General features: G+C 44.2%; 1 non-coding gene across 1 annotated transcript; it reads right to left on the bottom strand.

The window, feature by feature from the left end:
• Positions 1–9,638: 9,638 nt before the first annotated feature.
• On the bottom strand, positions 9,639–9,706 carry TRNAS-GGA (transfer RNA serine (anticodon GGA)). Its single transcript has one exon. It is a non-coding gene; the product is annotated as a tRNA-Ser (tRNA).
• Positions 9,707–15,089: the final 5,383 nt, after the last annotated feature.

The raw sequence follows: 15,089 nt of genomic DNA, 5'->3' as shown, positions 1-15,089 counted from the left end.
ATTTGTAAATGTGTACATTTTGAAGAATGGCTTTATTTTGGTTTTCATATTGTTTTGGAAAGTTCTTTTTTGATAGGCAGGGCTTTAAATGCAAATAGTATAAAATTTCTTTCCCATCCCTAGTTGGGAAGGAGATGGTCTTTTGGATATTTGCAGCCCAAATAATTTAGGACTTTAAATACCAATGTGAGCCCCTTGGATTGCGTCTCGAAATGAACAGGCAACTGGTGCAGCTGGTTGAGGGCAGGGATTATGTGAACTCTATGGGAACCCCGGGCTCCCTTGGGGAGGAAAGGCGAGATATAAATTCAATGATAAATAAAATAATACATAAACCCTGGTCTGTAACTTGGCTGCTGCGGTTTGGACCAGTGAGTTTCTAAATCGTCTTCAAGGGCAGCCCCATGTAGATTGCATTGCAGTAGTCCAAGTTTCGCCTTCAGACGTTCCTGCTCAACATCTTAGGGGTTGGAGATGGAAATGCCAAGGGTGAGAATAATGGGAGGCAGGGCTGGCATGTCTGACCTGATGCCCCCTCACATTTTATGCCCACACGTGATCTTTGAATGCTTGAATACGGTTAATATCCCGGTTTGTTTGTTTTTTATAAGGAACAGTGTGGACTCCTTTGTTAGCCCAGAGAACATTGACTGCAATCTTATACATACTTACCTGGGAGTAAGCCCCATTGAAGTCAATGGGGCTTACTTCTGTGTAGACATATATACGCTTGCACCAGTAGAATGCCTGCTTGGAAACACTAAGGACTGTGATCTGCATCTGAATTATAAATGAACATTCTGAATCCATGCAGTTCATAATTAATAACCATGTTAATGAACTTCACTTTCCAATAGCACAAATATTCCCTCCCCCTCTCTTCCCAGATTGGAAAGTCTTTGGCTCCCAACCACTAAAAAGCTGTTGTTAAATGTGCGTGCGTGCGTGTGTAGAATGCATAAAAACGACACAATATTAGGAAAACATTGATTTTTCTACTTGTTTTTATGCATGTTTATTAACTCAGACACTTTGGAAGGAGTCCGTTATGTGCATGATTGATGCTGGGCAGCCACTTATGAATCTCTGATGATGAAACATATCCAGCTGAATTTAGCAGATTCTGCAGAAAACAAAAAATTAGAGTAAAAAAAAAAGTAATTAAGAAATGCCAGCTGAATTTCTAGGCAATAACGGTTAAACATTCCCTGTGAGACCATGGGATTATAATTCCGTTCCCTCATCTGTATGTTGCTCTGCCGTCAAGTTATCGTCTTCCTTCGCCAATATTGCACTCAGATTCTTTGCCAAAAAGCTAATGTTCAGTGTTGTTGGGATACATGGTTATGTTATTTGTTCTGGGTCCACTGAGCCACTTGTGCTTATCTAGCAGTGTGTTCTGTGACACAGACCATATTCACACCATGCATTTATTCCAGTAAAGAGTCATGGCTTCCCTCCCAAAGAATCTTGGGAAGTGTAGTTTGCGAAGGGGGCTGACAGTTGTTAGGAGACTCCTATTCCCCTCGGAGAGCTACAATTCCCAGAAGAAGGACTGTGAAACCACTCTGAGAATTGTAGCTCTATGAGAAGGAGTCTCCCAACAACTCTCAGCACAGTTAGATTCTTTGGAGGAAGCCATGTCTGTTTAACATGGAATAAATGTTTGGTGTAAACGTGGCATAAGAGTTGTAGCCGACTATGTCCTACTCAGAGTGGACCAATGGAAATTAATGAACGTAAGCTGATCATGCCTATTAACATCAATGGGTCTACTCTGAGTAGAACTAGCACTGAATACCACCCTACGAACATCAGAAGGAACCTGCTAGATCAAGCCAAAGGCCCATCCGGTCCAGCATCCTGTTCTCACAATGGCCAACCAAATGCCCCCAATGGGAAACCTGGAAGCAGGACCTGAGCGCAACAGCAGTCTCCCCACTTGTGATCCCCAACAATGGGTATTCAGAGGCATCCCACCTCCGACAATGGAGGGAGAACATAGCCATCATGGTTAGACATCATGCTCCAACCTGCCCATCTTGTAAAATTGTTGCTGGTTGCTTGGCTGGATTTACCTCTAGGAGGCACTGTTGGTGATGGTTCCAGCTAAGGACACCTCTCCAGGACTTAGAGGAGGGACAGGGAAGCTGTGGCTCTCCATATGTTGTGGGACTACCATTCCCATCAGCCCCAGTCACCATAGCCAGGGATGATGGAAGTTGGAGTCTAACAACATATGGAAGACACCATGCTGGCAAGCCCGGGGTTAGATTCCATGTGCGAATGATGCGTATGAGAGCAACAAAAGGATGGCATCTGACAGTAGCATTCACAGAGCAGGGCTGGGGAACCTGTGGCTCTCCAGATTGTTGGGAGTAAAGCCCCAACGCTTGCAACAAGTAACGTGGAGCAGCAGGGGACAATAGACAGAAAGGCAACCAATTTTTCCCCTTGCTGATTCCTTCTTTAGTAACTACTTGTTGGGTTTTTTCCATGCTTTACTTCCCTCCTCTTCCTTTCTAGTAAGTCAGAGAGAGTGCCTGAGAGCGCCAGCCTCAGAACTCTACAATGGCCACATGTATGCCTGTGGTCAGAGTGACTTTATTTCCCAGGAGTAATAACCTTTTCAGTTTCTTTATTCCCATCTTACCAGACTTTATCTCTGCATTCTGCTGCAATATATACCAAACTCCTATACAGATGTTGCTGGGGTCCATTTCCTTTCATGCCAGCGCAGCCCCCCCTGCAGCTATGTCAATGCACGCAGTGACTGTGGCACAGAGATGAGGCACATCCCTGCCCGGAAGCAAAGAGGTCGAGGCTGGCTGGCAGCCATGATCACATTTAGGGATGGGGTGGGGAGGAGAAAGTTGGGATTGTCTTTTAATGCAAAGGCATCTCAGGTCTTCTTGGGTGGAGGGGCTCCTCAGAACATCTCAGGTGGGCTTCTCCTGCTCAAAGCTATTCCTGATGGAGGCCATGAGTTTGGGGTCATGATGAAAACATTTCAAAGGGGGAGGAAGGAGTCAAAAAGGCCACTGGACACTTGCAAGCCCATTGTTTGAATCTACAGATAGGGCAGAAATCCAGCCTGGTGCAGATTTTAATGCGAATCTACCCAAGTTGCCCTTCCCAAACGATACGCCAACTGAAACACAGCTGTTCTTTGAAATTAGCATGTCTGAATTTTGTGATGTAGCTCTCCAACCTCAAAGTGCCTATTAGGGGAAAGCATGCATATAAATCCATCTATTTGTGAAAACAACATATACAAATGCATTGCCGTAGAGATAAAGGCTTGCCAAAAAGTATATATAAGAGAAATGGACACGAAAATGCAATTGAATTTTCACGAAGGCTTTCTTAAAAAGAAAGAAAAGAATGAGCAAAGCGATCTGGGAACTTGGCGCCCTGAACTTCTGATTGGAATAATCACGAGACCCAGGGAGGAAATGCCGGATTCTGTCTATCTCTAGTCACCCTGGGGTTGTGCTTCCACGATTGTCCGGCTATCTGCTAGACCAGTGGTTCCCAGTTCCCCTCCCCTGCAGACTGCTAAGGGTCTGAATGATTGCTCTGCCTGTTGCAGCAGTTGCAATCACCTGTGCTAGATGTTGTTTTCAGTTGCATTTTCACAGACATGCTGTGAACCACCTGCATAGAGCTAGTGGTCCGTGGACCACAGTTTGGGAGTCCCTGTACGATTCTATTTATTAATTGTTACATTTATCTCAGTCTGCATCTGTACTGTAATTTTTTAAAGATGTTTTAAAAGCTGGTTGTTTTCTAGAATATGTTTTGAAACATGTTTCAAAGGTGTTTTCTTTTTCAGATTTTTTAAAAAAGATTTTTTTAATCCTTGTTGTTTGCCACCCTGGGTTCCTTCTGGGAGGAAGGGTGGTCTATAATATCAATATCAATATCAATATCAACATCAATAAAACAACAACAATAAATTTATATCCCGCCTTTCCTCCAAGGACCTCAAGGTGGCGTACAAACATGGTTCTCTCCCTTCCAACTTTATCTTCACAATGACCCTGTGAGGTAGGTTAGGCTGAGAGACAGTGACTCACCCAAGGAGTCCTAGAATGTAAGCCGCCTCAAACCAGCCAACCTCAGATGGCTAGTAAAAAAAAAAAGGGCTAAAAGATTTCAAATAAATAAAACAATTTAGCAATAACCTCCCACTACAGTGTGACCCATCGCTGGTAGCAAGTGACAGTTTCTGTATATATCTATGAACCTGTATATGTCCACTGAATCCTCCTCCCCTTTCCTGCTGAATTGGTCCTATTGCACAAACACAATTAATTGCAAGTTTTCAAGGCAGCCAGCACCTGTGGCCATAATGGAGCGCAATATGAGCTGGAATACAAAATCCATATATAGATTTTTTCTCTCTCTCTCTCTCCTCTCTTTTCCCCTCCCTGGGTTGTAAACGGCCCACACAACTGCTGTCTTTGGGGTGGGGATAGAGTGGTAGCCTAGATATATATATAGGAACGCATCATGCGCAGAGGAATTTCATTCTGCCCGGGGGTGACGAGGTAGGGCTCGTTAATGTGGCTGGCCTTTTTCAGGAAAAGATTTTGAGAGACGGTATAATCAGAGTGTTCTAAAGAGCTGAGGGAGATGGTTATTAAAGGATGGTGGGCGACACAAAAGCGCAGCACCGTTAAAGCGTTGTGAGATTGTGTCTCTGATAGCCGATTGCTTGCGTTGCCCTTCACAGTCGCTTCCAGGGGGACAGAGCTAAGGAGAAAAGGAAAGGAATTGATGATAGAATATTACCCACGGGGCCATTCCCAAGATCTTGAACATGGACACACACATGTGCATCCATGTACATATATGCGCACAACCTTCCTTCCTTCCTTCCTTTGGAGAAGTTTTATTAAGGCTACAATCCTATGCAAACTTACTTGGAAGTAGGGATGGCCTCAGTTGGAATTTAAAGCCAAATGTATTAAATTTGCACTTTCCAAAACAATATGTGAACGGAAACACGGCCATCCTTCAAAATCTGCGCTTATCCAAACGTTGAGATGCAGTAATATTTATAAAATGAATATATGTGGGGGAAATAAAATTAAATATATTAGCGACCATAACATACAAAATGCATTATATTCTGAGAAATGGCTTGCAAAAAATGTGTACATTAGTCAGAACTGTCTACAAAAATGTGTTGATTAGGAGAAATTTGCATTGAAATACTGGAGAATTTTCATGAGGATTTTTTCTTTTTTTGCAGAAATGTGGAGAACTGAATTTCAGATTGGAAAAATAAGAAATGGAGTTGGAAGTCAACCCTGCTGGGCTTAGTCTTGTCATAAAAGAGCTGCTGACTGATTTAAAGGACTTCTACTTGATTAGCCTTTCAATAAATTAATTTGTTCATTAGTTAATTGACTACATTTAGATACATTTACAAATGATCACATCCCTCTCTCCTCCTCAGTATTGGTGCCTTTTAGAGAGACCTAACAACCCATAACAACCTAAAAACTAAGTTCCTGTTTAATAAAAATGGACAACCACTCCTTGTTCAGAAGAAAGACCATCAGGATTTCTTTTTTAATCACCCATGACAGCAACAAACCACAACCACAACAGCTTCAGAAAAGAAACAAGAGTGCCCTTAACTCTCAACCACATTGATCAAACGGTGTGTACTCAAACGGTGTTCCATGTCCCCTACCAAAATTCTTTATCAAATCCAGAAATTCTGAAACCTATATGCAAATTGAGCACATCTGCACAATCTTTTCTTATTTTGCATTGCAATATTTAATTCTGCAATTTTGTGTGTTTGCTTGTAAGTGTTAAAAGTCTCCTATAAAATTTTCCACCAAGTTCGGGGGGGGGGGAACTCAGTTCTAAAACCCTTATGCAAACTGAGCACATTTACTTCCTTTTTTAAATTTTGCATTGCATAATTTATTCTGCAATTTGGTTTGTTTAAAAATCCCCTACCAAAATTTTCCATCAAATTCAGAGAGTGGAAAAACTCAATTCTGAAACCTGTATGCAAATTGAGCATGACTTTTTCTTATTTTGCATTGCATAATTTACTCTGCAGTTTTGCTTGTTTGCTTGTCTTGAAAGTCACTGAAAAGAGGAAAGGAATTCTTCAGGGCACTGAAGCCCAGATCAAATCTTATGCAACTTGTGTGTGTGTGTGTGTGTATGCTGAGATTTTTGCAGGCATTGTCTCCACACCTCCTTCAAGAATACTGGCCCAAACAGGAGGGTTATAAACTCAACATTTTAAAAAAGCTGATATTGCCAGAAAGCTGCATTCTTCAGCAAATACCACTTCCCTCACTGTTCTAATTCCTATAATAAAACAATAATAATGATTTCTTTAAACATTACAAACTCATAGAAACATAACAAAAGGGAAAAAAGGAAACAATTAACATAATTCATCATCATGATTTCATACATCAATTCCTTAAATTTGGGTGTTAAGTTGGGCCTTTATGCTATACATTAAATCAATTACATATTGACTGATTTCTAATATTTTCCCCTTTGCCTTCACAGAATCATTTCAGGGAGCTCGGCTCAATTTCCTTGCTAACTATCAGTCAACTGTTCCATATCCCGGAATATACAATTGGTACTGTGGGACCCTCCACCTGTTCACTAATAAACCTAATAACATCAGACCAAGCCACTGTGAAGTCATCTCTCTTCCTTATATCTCGTGCCATCCTTAATTTATCTGTAAGCTTTTCCAGTAATGCTGTGTCCTATACCATATGATACCAATACACTTTACTAACACCTGCCAGGCCCTTCCAAAATCGCGCTATGGTGACTCGTCCCACCAATAATAAAACATTGATTACTTTCTTATTCTGTAATTCCAAATCTTCATTCAAGAACAGGTTCAGTAGCATCAGTTGCGGGGATAAATTAATCTGCTGTCGTTCTCTCTCTCCTATTTCCTCTGCAACTGAGGGGCTGTATTGCTGGTTGCATAGATGAGATCTTTCGAGGTGTCATATACCACCTGTATAAACAATTTTAGAGACAGCACTCTGTGTTTAGTGGATATCGAGGCAAATAGCCATTTGTTCCACATAATCACCCAACCTTCTGGGAATCCCGCTTCTGGGAGGGGACTTTCCACATGTTCAGAGGCTATAGAGCTAAAGCTTTATTGACACACACACACACACCGGTCCCACGCCTGGCTGAATTCCTGGTTGTAAGTTCAGGTCTGTGGCTTCCTTTATGGAATCAATCCATCTCTTGTTTGGCCTTCCTCTTTTTCTACTCCCTTCCAGTTCCATACACAGCTTAAATCTGAACCTTTTTCAGCCCAAAGGCTCCATTCCTTTCTGGGCAACCTTTTGGGGAGAGGGGCAGGCCAGGCGTGGGAAGAATGGGCAGAGCAAGGAATGTTGATTTCACTTTTGTGCAGCAGAATAGTTTCTACACACAGCCCTCTCTATCCACCCTGCAGGCAACCAAGAGGATTGCCAGAGCTCAAAGATAGAGTCTGGCCAGGCAAAAGCACTCAGAGTGCAAAGCAGGGTGTTTGAGGGGTGTGGGCTGAAGAGAGAGGGTGTGTCCTGGGGCGTTCCGAGGGCCAAATAGAGAGGTCTGGTGGGCCACATTCAGCCCTGGGGCCTGAGGTTCCCACCCCGGGCTACAGTCTCTCTCTCTCTCTCTCTCTCTCTAGTTTTGCACTTTTTGAGCACCACGTTCCATGCCTGTTGATTGCAAGTCATTATTTTTATATCGCAAACAGCCTTGAGTGCTTTGGCAGAAAGGCATTCTGTGAAAGGAGGAAATCACTCGATTTTAATAACAGCCTTGTACAAAACAGCTTCCTCTAATTTCAAAACCCAGCTTGCATCCCTTTCACAACGATCAGTGGTAGGAAAGGTAGTTGGCTCAATTTTAGCAAGTTCTGCTTTCCACGGTGAAAGCCTCATGCTACCTTTTGGAGGGTACTTAAAGTTGGGACACACATGTAATAACTTTGTTATTATTCTGTAATTACTATGGGATTCCTTGATTATTTATCTCTCGCCAAGTATGTGGTAATTGTGTTTTGGCCGTGGCGTCTAAATTGCGCTATAATTACAGAAAAATTTATAGGTTTTTTTTTTAAAAAATACTTCTTACAAGTTAAGCTTTTAAATCACACAGGCCCCATGTAAATACTTGAAAATTATCCAGTAATTACTTATTTACATTGTAATTAAAATAAGTAATTAGCATACATTTGCAGAGGATTTACATACTTATTGGCGAAAATAGTTTCCCCGGCAGATGCAATGGAAATCTTTGGCTGATCATAAAAAAAAAAAAAGGAAGAAGCAAAGGAGGAGGAAAACACATAGGCAAAATGGCACAAAAAAGATATGTTGGTTGATCTTAGTTATTTTGGGTACTGGCTGAAACATGCCAGCAGTTCAACATTTATGGGACATCGCAGAACTCAATTCCTTGTTCTGAGAATGTCAGATGCTGGGAAGTTCAAAACAGAAAAAGCGATTTCCTGCTTCTTGCGCCGTCATGGCTGGTGATTGGAGGGGGAATTGTGGGTAAAAGATGTCCTCATGCTTCTTATATCCAGCCGATCACTGTGCTCTGCAGGAAAAGGCCTCCTGCAGATACCGTCTTATCAGGAGGTCCATTCTGTACGATGCAAGAATTGGGCCTTTAGTGTGACAGCTTGGAACTCCCTCTCGTTTATTTATTTATTTATTATTTAATTTCTGCCCCGCCCTTCCTCCCAGCAGGAGCCCATGATATGCGGAGTTATTTCCAATGGTCCAGAGGTTACCGACTCCGGCTGTAGGACAGGGGCCTCTGGAGCATTCAAGGACTCCCGTGACTACACACTTAGAGGATAAAGTCACTTGACTTTGGTGTGACCTCAATTCTGCTGTCATTGCAGTTTCAGATGAGGTGCCCAATGCTGGAGTTGGTGCTGTGTTGTGGGATCAGTTTCAGTTTATGTGGACAGGGTGCTGATGGCTACACATCCAGCCATATGCCCTCTTGACCCCGTCCCTCCTAGCTTATTAAATCTAGCAGAGGGGGGTTGACTGGCTGGGTCCAGGGTGTGGTTAATAGTTCATTGCATGAGGGGGTGGGGTTCCTGCAGCCTTGGAAGAGGCGGTGGTGTGGTTACTCCTAAAGAAACTGGCCCTGTTCCCCTTGGACTGGAATATTTGTTGACCAGCCACAAATATCCCCTTCATGGGGAAGGTGATGGAGACAGTAGTGGTGTGCAGCTTCAAGCCTTCTTGAACGACATGGATTATTTAGAATCATAATAAAGTAGAGCTGGAAGGGGCCTGCAAGGTCATCTAGTCCAACCCCCCTGCTTGATGCAGGAATCCAACTGGACTGGTGGCTGTCCAGCTGCCAGGATGGAACCTGCTGCTCTCCCACTGAGTCACAGCCCTTCCCCTACAATTCTGAGACAGATAACATGATCATCAGCTGCAACACAGCTCTAATCCAGCAAGGCAGCTCTCAGGAACACATACGTCTGCCTTACACCAAGTCGGACCACTGGTCTGTCTTGCTTGGTGTTGTCCACACTGACCGGCAGCAGGTCTCCCAGGGTTTCAGGCAGGGAAGCCTTTCCCAGCCCTATGTGGAGATGCCAGGGATCGAACCTGGGACCTTCTGCTCTCCAAGCAGATGCTCTTCCACTGAGCGACGCTTTGGAGGATGCTGTCCAGTTGCCAGTGCTGAAGTTGTTGGAAGTGGGGCGAGAGCAACTCCTGTTTGGGTCCTTTTGTTTGCATTCCAGAAGGAAGACAGAGTGAGGGTCCTCCAGCTGGCTAGGCTTGCCTCCCTTGACCTGTGCTGTTCTCTACCTAACTTCCTTCCGTTGTAGACTGATATGTTCAGGGAAGCTGACCTGCCCCTCCTTCCTTCGTCGTCTTCTTCAACCGTCCAAGGACAGAGGAGACATCTTTGTCTTTGTTCTCTCTCCTGAGCCATGAGGGCAATACCCACATCTTGGCATTGTGCAACTCAGTTATTGAGTTAGAACTAGGTATGCCTTTCCTATCTACTAGGCATTTCTATAAATAGAGTAGTTTTTCTTATTTTACTAAGTCTGAAGTGTCAGTGATCTAAATGCAGAGTAAAAGCCTGCTACTTAGGCAAATACACAGTGCCACACACACAGCTCAGACCACTGAAGATCTCTGCATATATATATAAGGCCCTCCTCTGGCTGCCTACTCTGGGTGCCTACTCTGTGGGAAGCTTGGAGGATGGCAAAAAGGGAGAGGGCCTTCTCAGTGGTGGCCCCCAAATTATGGAATGATGTCCCTGACGAGGTGCACCTGGCACCAACACTGTTATCTTTTTGACGCCAGGTCAAGGCTTTCCTCTTCTCCCAGGCATTTTAGCATGTGTTTTAAAGTGTTTTAAATTTTGTTTTAAATGGTTTTTAAAAGATGTGTTTTAAATTTGTATATTTGTTTTAATCTTTTTAGTTACTGTAAATTGCCCAGAGAGCTTTGGCTATGGGGCGGTATATAAATACAATAAATAAATAAATATATTTCCATCAGAAGTGGGATTCACGTGCCAGCACAGTATGTGACTTGAGCGATGGCCATCTTCTTCGCCATCTCAGATAGCCAAATATCTCATGCTATCCCTGGAGATGGACCCCAAAGACAGCTAACTGAGATACAACTGATACAGAATTGTGGCTGAGAGGGAAAGTAGCATGCCAGCAAATCTCCAGTTCAAATCCCACCTTGGTGGGATTTTCCTTCAGGTTTCTATCGCAAGGCCACCGTGAGTGGTTGCTCTCCAGCCTCGGGTTGTCAGATAATAGTGCCTTTTTGGGGCCGGGGGAGAAAGGAAATGGGAACTTGCCGGGAGAGTAAAGGAAGTGCTGTGGGGATGTGGAGAACTCCATTTAAGACTGGAAAAATGAAAAACCGAAAAACTGAAACCAGTAAATTTGTCCGTCCTTGAGGGAACTTCAGGCTGTGGGGCCATATGCAACCCTCCAGGCTTCTTAACCTGACCCTTGAGATGCCACCCAGGCCATGCTCCTCACTGCTGACTGGCTGGAATATATTCTGCTCTAGGCTACACTTCTTATGGGCCCTGCTTCATGCCCTCCTCAAGTGCGCATGCATGTTATTGAACCCTTCCTTGCCTGGATGGGAGTGTGCGTGGACAACCAGGCATTTTAGCATGTGCTTTAGATTGTTTTTATATTGTTTTAAATTTTAAAATTGTGTTTTAAATTTTTTTAAAATGTGTGTTTTAAACTGTATATTTGTTTTAATGTTTTTGATTGCTGTAAACCGCCCAGAGAGCTTCGGCTATGGGGTGGTATACAAGTGCAATAAATAAATAAATAAACCCTGATAAATGTAGCCTCATGTCTGCTGCCCCACCTACTTTTGCCTCTGGCCCTGCCCATCACTGGCACACGGCCCCTAGACACCTTGTTCAGAAGGGAATGCGGCCCTTGGGCTGAAAGAGCCGATAGCCCGATAACATCTCGAACAGAATCAAAGGCCAGTCGTGCCATTTTCTTTTCTTGTTTCGCAGACCTTTGGGTTCACCTCCCCCTCCTCTCCCTCCTTTCTAAGGTGCTTGTGTTTACACGGGTGCACCGGAGGACGAGAGGTTTCACCGAGACGTCTCAAGGAGCGCCAAACGCGTGGGGCTGACCCTCGGCTCTCCTGTCACTGTCCGGGTAATGAGTCCCTGTGAAGATATTGATATGACAGCCCGAAAGGCCAAGGTGTAGGAAGGACAGCGATACGTTGGGGGGTGTCTCACTCCATTTGTTTCTCCCACCAAATCCATCACGTTAATGGGTCACCTTTCTGTGGCAGCTGATGATTACCTGCTTATCCAAGGAGAGAGGCAGGTACACGGGAGGTTGATGGGGGTTGCAAGGAGAAGCGAACAGGGTTTGGGAGGAGAGGTGGGCTCTTGCTGCCGCCGCCACTGCTGCTCTCTCTCTCTCTCTCTCTCTCTCTCTCTGTGTGTGTGTGTGTGTGTGTGTGGTGTTGTGCTGAGATTGAAGAATTTATGATGGGTCAGCTCAATTGTGTGTCCCTGCTAGATCGAGGAGACGGAAGCTTATTCAGGATGGACAGAATGCCAGTGTTGTTGGCTGTGAAAAACGATTGCTTGGGAAAGTAGGGGGGTTGCAGCTAGGTTAGAGGGAGCTGCCCACAAGTTGTGTGTGTGTGTTTGTGCGTGTTTGTGCATGTGTGTGTGTGTGTGTGTGTGTGTGTGTGAGAGAGAGAGAGAGAGAGAGAGAGAGAAGAATGTTCTTTGGTTTAAATACTTTTCCATGTAATTTGGGGTGAAGCACGTGCCAGTGAGACACTGTTGCTTTTATTATTGGGGGTTGTATTTCACAAAGTTCTACTCAGAGCAGACCCATTGAAATGAATGGACCTAAGTTAGTCATGCCTCTTAATTTCCATGGGTCTTGTCTAAGTAGGGCTGGCCTTGAAAACCGTCCTATTAGTTTTAAATTGGTTTGCGTGTGTTATGTGCTTTCAAGTCGATTAAGACTCATGTTTTAAAATTGTTTTCGTATGCGCACATGTTATAATATTTGGGTATATGTAATTGCCTTAGATACATTTTTATTGTATTGTAAATTGCTTTGAGATGCCTCAGAGAAAGTGATTCATAAATGAAGGTCATGAATCTTACCTGTCCTTCACCATGAGGTCCAGGGCTGGTGACCACAATTTAAAAATGGAATATTAAAATTTAAAACAAATTACAGCCAACAGATATATCTATATCTATATCCCAGGTGCCAAAGGCCAGGATAAAGAGGTGTGTCTTCTGTATAAGGGGAAAACTGTACAGTGAAAGTGCCAGATGTACCTCTATGGGGAGGGAGTTCTACAAGTTAGGGGCTACCAGAGAGAAGGCCCTCTCCTGGGCCACCCCCCAAACTTCTGAAGGTGATGGATCTACTAAGAAGGACACCTCTGCTGGTCTCAACACCTGAGACCATCTACCTGTGTGAGTTTCTGCAGGACCTGCTCCCTGCATTTCTATGCTAGTCGGGCAGTATAGAAATTTAACAAATAAATAAAATAAATAAATAAAGTCTGTAGGGATGGAGGCCATTTTTCAAATACTTGCGGCCTGGAGTCTGTCAGAGCTTTAAACACAAATGCAAGCATTTTGGACCAGTTGATGTTTCTGAGTCATCTTCAAGGGCAGCTCCATGCACAGTGTGTCACCACCACAATCCAGTCTGTTAGTTATCAGAGCATGGAGTACAGGGGCCCAGTCATCTCTGTCCAAATATGACTTTACTGTGTGGTATATGCAGCAACTCTTAAGCCCCCCATGGCAACAGAAGTAATCTGATTAGCACACAGTGGTCAGAGCAACCAGGACACTCAGTCAGAGGCTGCGCCATCACTGGCCAATGAGCCAGACCAGTGGAGACTGGTGGCTCCAATGTCAGCGGGACAGTGAATCTGCTCTGGATTTTACTCAGAACTTTCCAGGAGCTCTCCAAGCTGCTGAAACCGAGGCCCCCAATAGGTTCAGCACATTGGACAGCTCCTTGAAAGGTCAGACTAAAATCCAGAGTGGCTTCACTGCCCCTCTGACACGGAGCCACCAGTCTCCAGTTCACCAGACTAGGTTCCTGGGTCTGCACTGATTCTAGCGAACAGGGGACCACTGAACAACAGGCTGGCAGGCAGGAGCCATCTGAACCACTTAGAAGCCATTTGACATATAAGAAGTATATAAATATAAATAAAAATGTAATAATAACCAGATGGTGGGACCCTCATAGACACCTCTCAGAACTGAGTGCTGCTTATATTTCACCTGTCCAATGGTGCAGGGAGTGCATTAGGGAGATGGACATGGAACGCAGAAAAAGGCCCACCTTCAGGCCAGAGGGTTGGCCCTTTAAGAGTCTGTAGTACTCCAGCAAAGGAGGAGGAGCCCAGGAGAGGTAGGCTGGAACCAAAGGTTCAAAAGGCTCAGTTTCAGCCTTGGTCAGAGCAAGTGGCTCACTAGGAGCTCTCCATGGTGCTGAAACAATGGAACTACCTTGACCTGTGGGCTGGAGCTACAGCTTCAAAAGGCCTCAACTCACTTCAAACCTTGGTTAGGACATGTGGCTCCCCATGGTGCTGAGACAACTGAGTTAACTTGACCTGTAGGCACAGGACCTCTTCCATGGTCCAATCATCCCCACCCCACTTGTCATTTAATAAAAGTGCTATAATTCCACTGTTCCTTTCAGAGACAACTGACATGAATTCTGCTGGCTGAATTGGTTGCTCTCTGTAAAGAAGAAAAAAATTGGGATGTATCCCCCTAAGTTCTACTCAGGGCAGACCCACTGAAATTAATAAATCTAAGTTGGTCACAGCCATTATTTTCAACAGGACTAGCATTGGATGCAACCCATAATCCCTTGGCCACCTTGTCTTTAAAGATAAGACACGTCCCTCCCCAAATTCTTAAAATGGATCCACTCACACCAAATATCCCCCATCCCCAACTTTTGCAGGGACTAACAGTCCTACAAAGGTGTGTGTGAGTGAGTGATATTCAATGCATCTTGAAACTTGACAGAAATCTTGGATTTTTAGGGTGGAGTCCATTGCTTCATATTGGTTCAGATATATGCAGCATGATTACATGTTCTCAGATGCCCTGTCATATCTCTGCATTCTCCCAATCACAAGGCACGCCCCAATGAGTCAGACTGATGCAGAAACACAGAGGGAGTTTTGGAGGGCAGGAGATTTTTACTCTGATATATTTAAAAAGTAAAACCTGTTTTCCTCTAACAGTGAAAAAGATTGCTACTGTAGGTGCCCCCATTTTGGAACTTTTAAAACATGTGCATGCCACTCGCAGCTTCCTGCTGGCTGCACTTCCTGAAACATCTTGGGAGCAATACTACATCATGGGGTCGCTCCCAAGGCATTCTGGGAAGTGTGGCTGTCAGGGAGCAGCATGAGCCATGCTTTCTGGTGAGACTCAGCAAGGAAGCGACAAGCCCCCTCCCCAAAATTTCACAGAAACGTCTTTCTCTATGAAAAGCAGCA

Source organism: Rhineura floridana, chromosome 20 (genome assembly GCF_030035675.1).
Source record: "Rhineura floridana isolate rRhiFlo1 chromosome 20, rRhiFlo1.hap2, whole genome shotgun sequence".
NCBI lineage: Eukaryota > Metazoa > Chordata > Lepidosauria > Squamata > Rhineuridae > Rhineura > Rhineura floridana.
The sequence above is the reverse complement of the archived record's forward strand: the minus strand, read 5'-3'. Positions and strand labels throughout refer to the sequence as shown.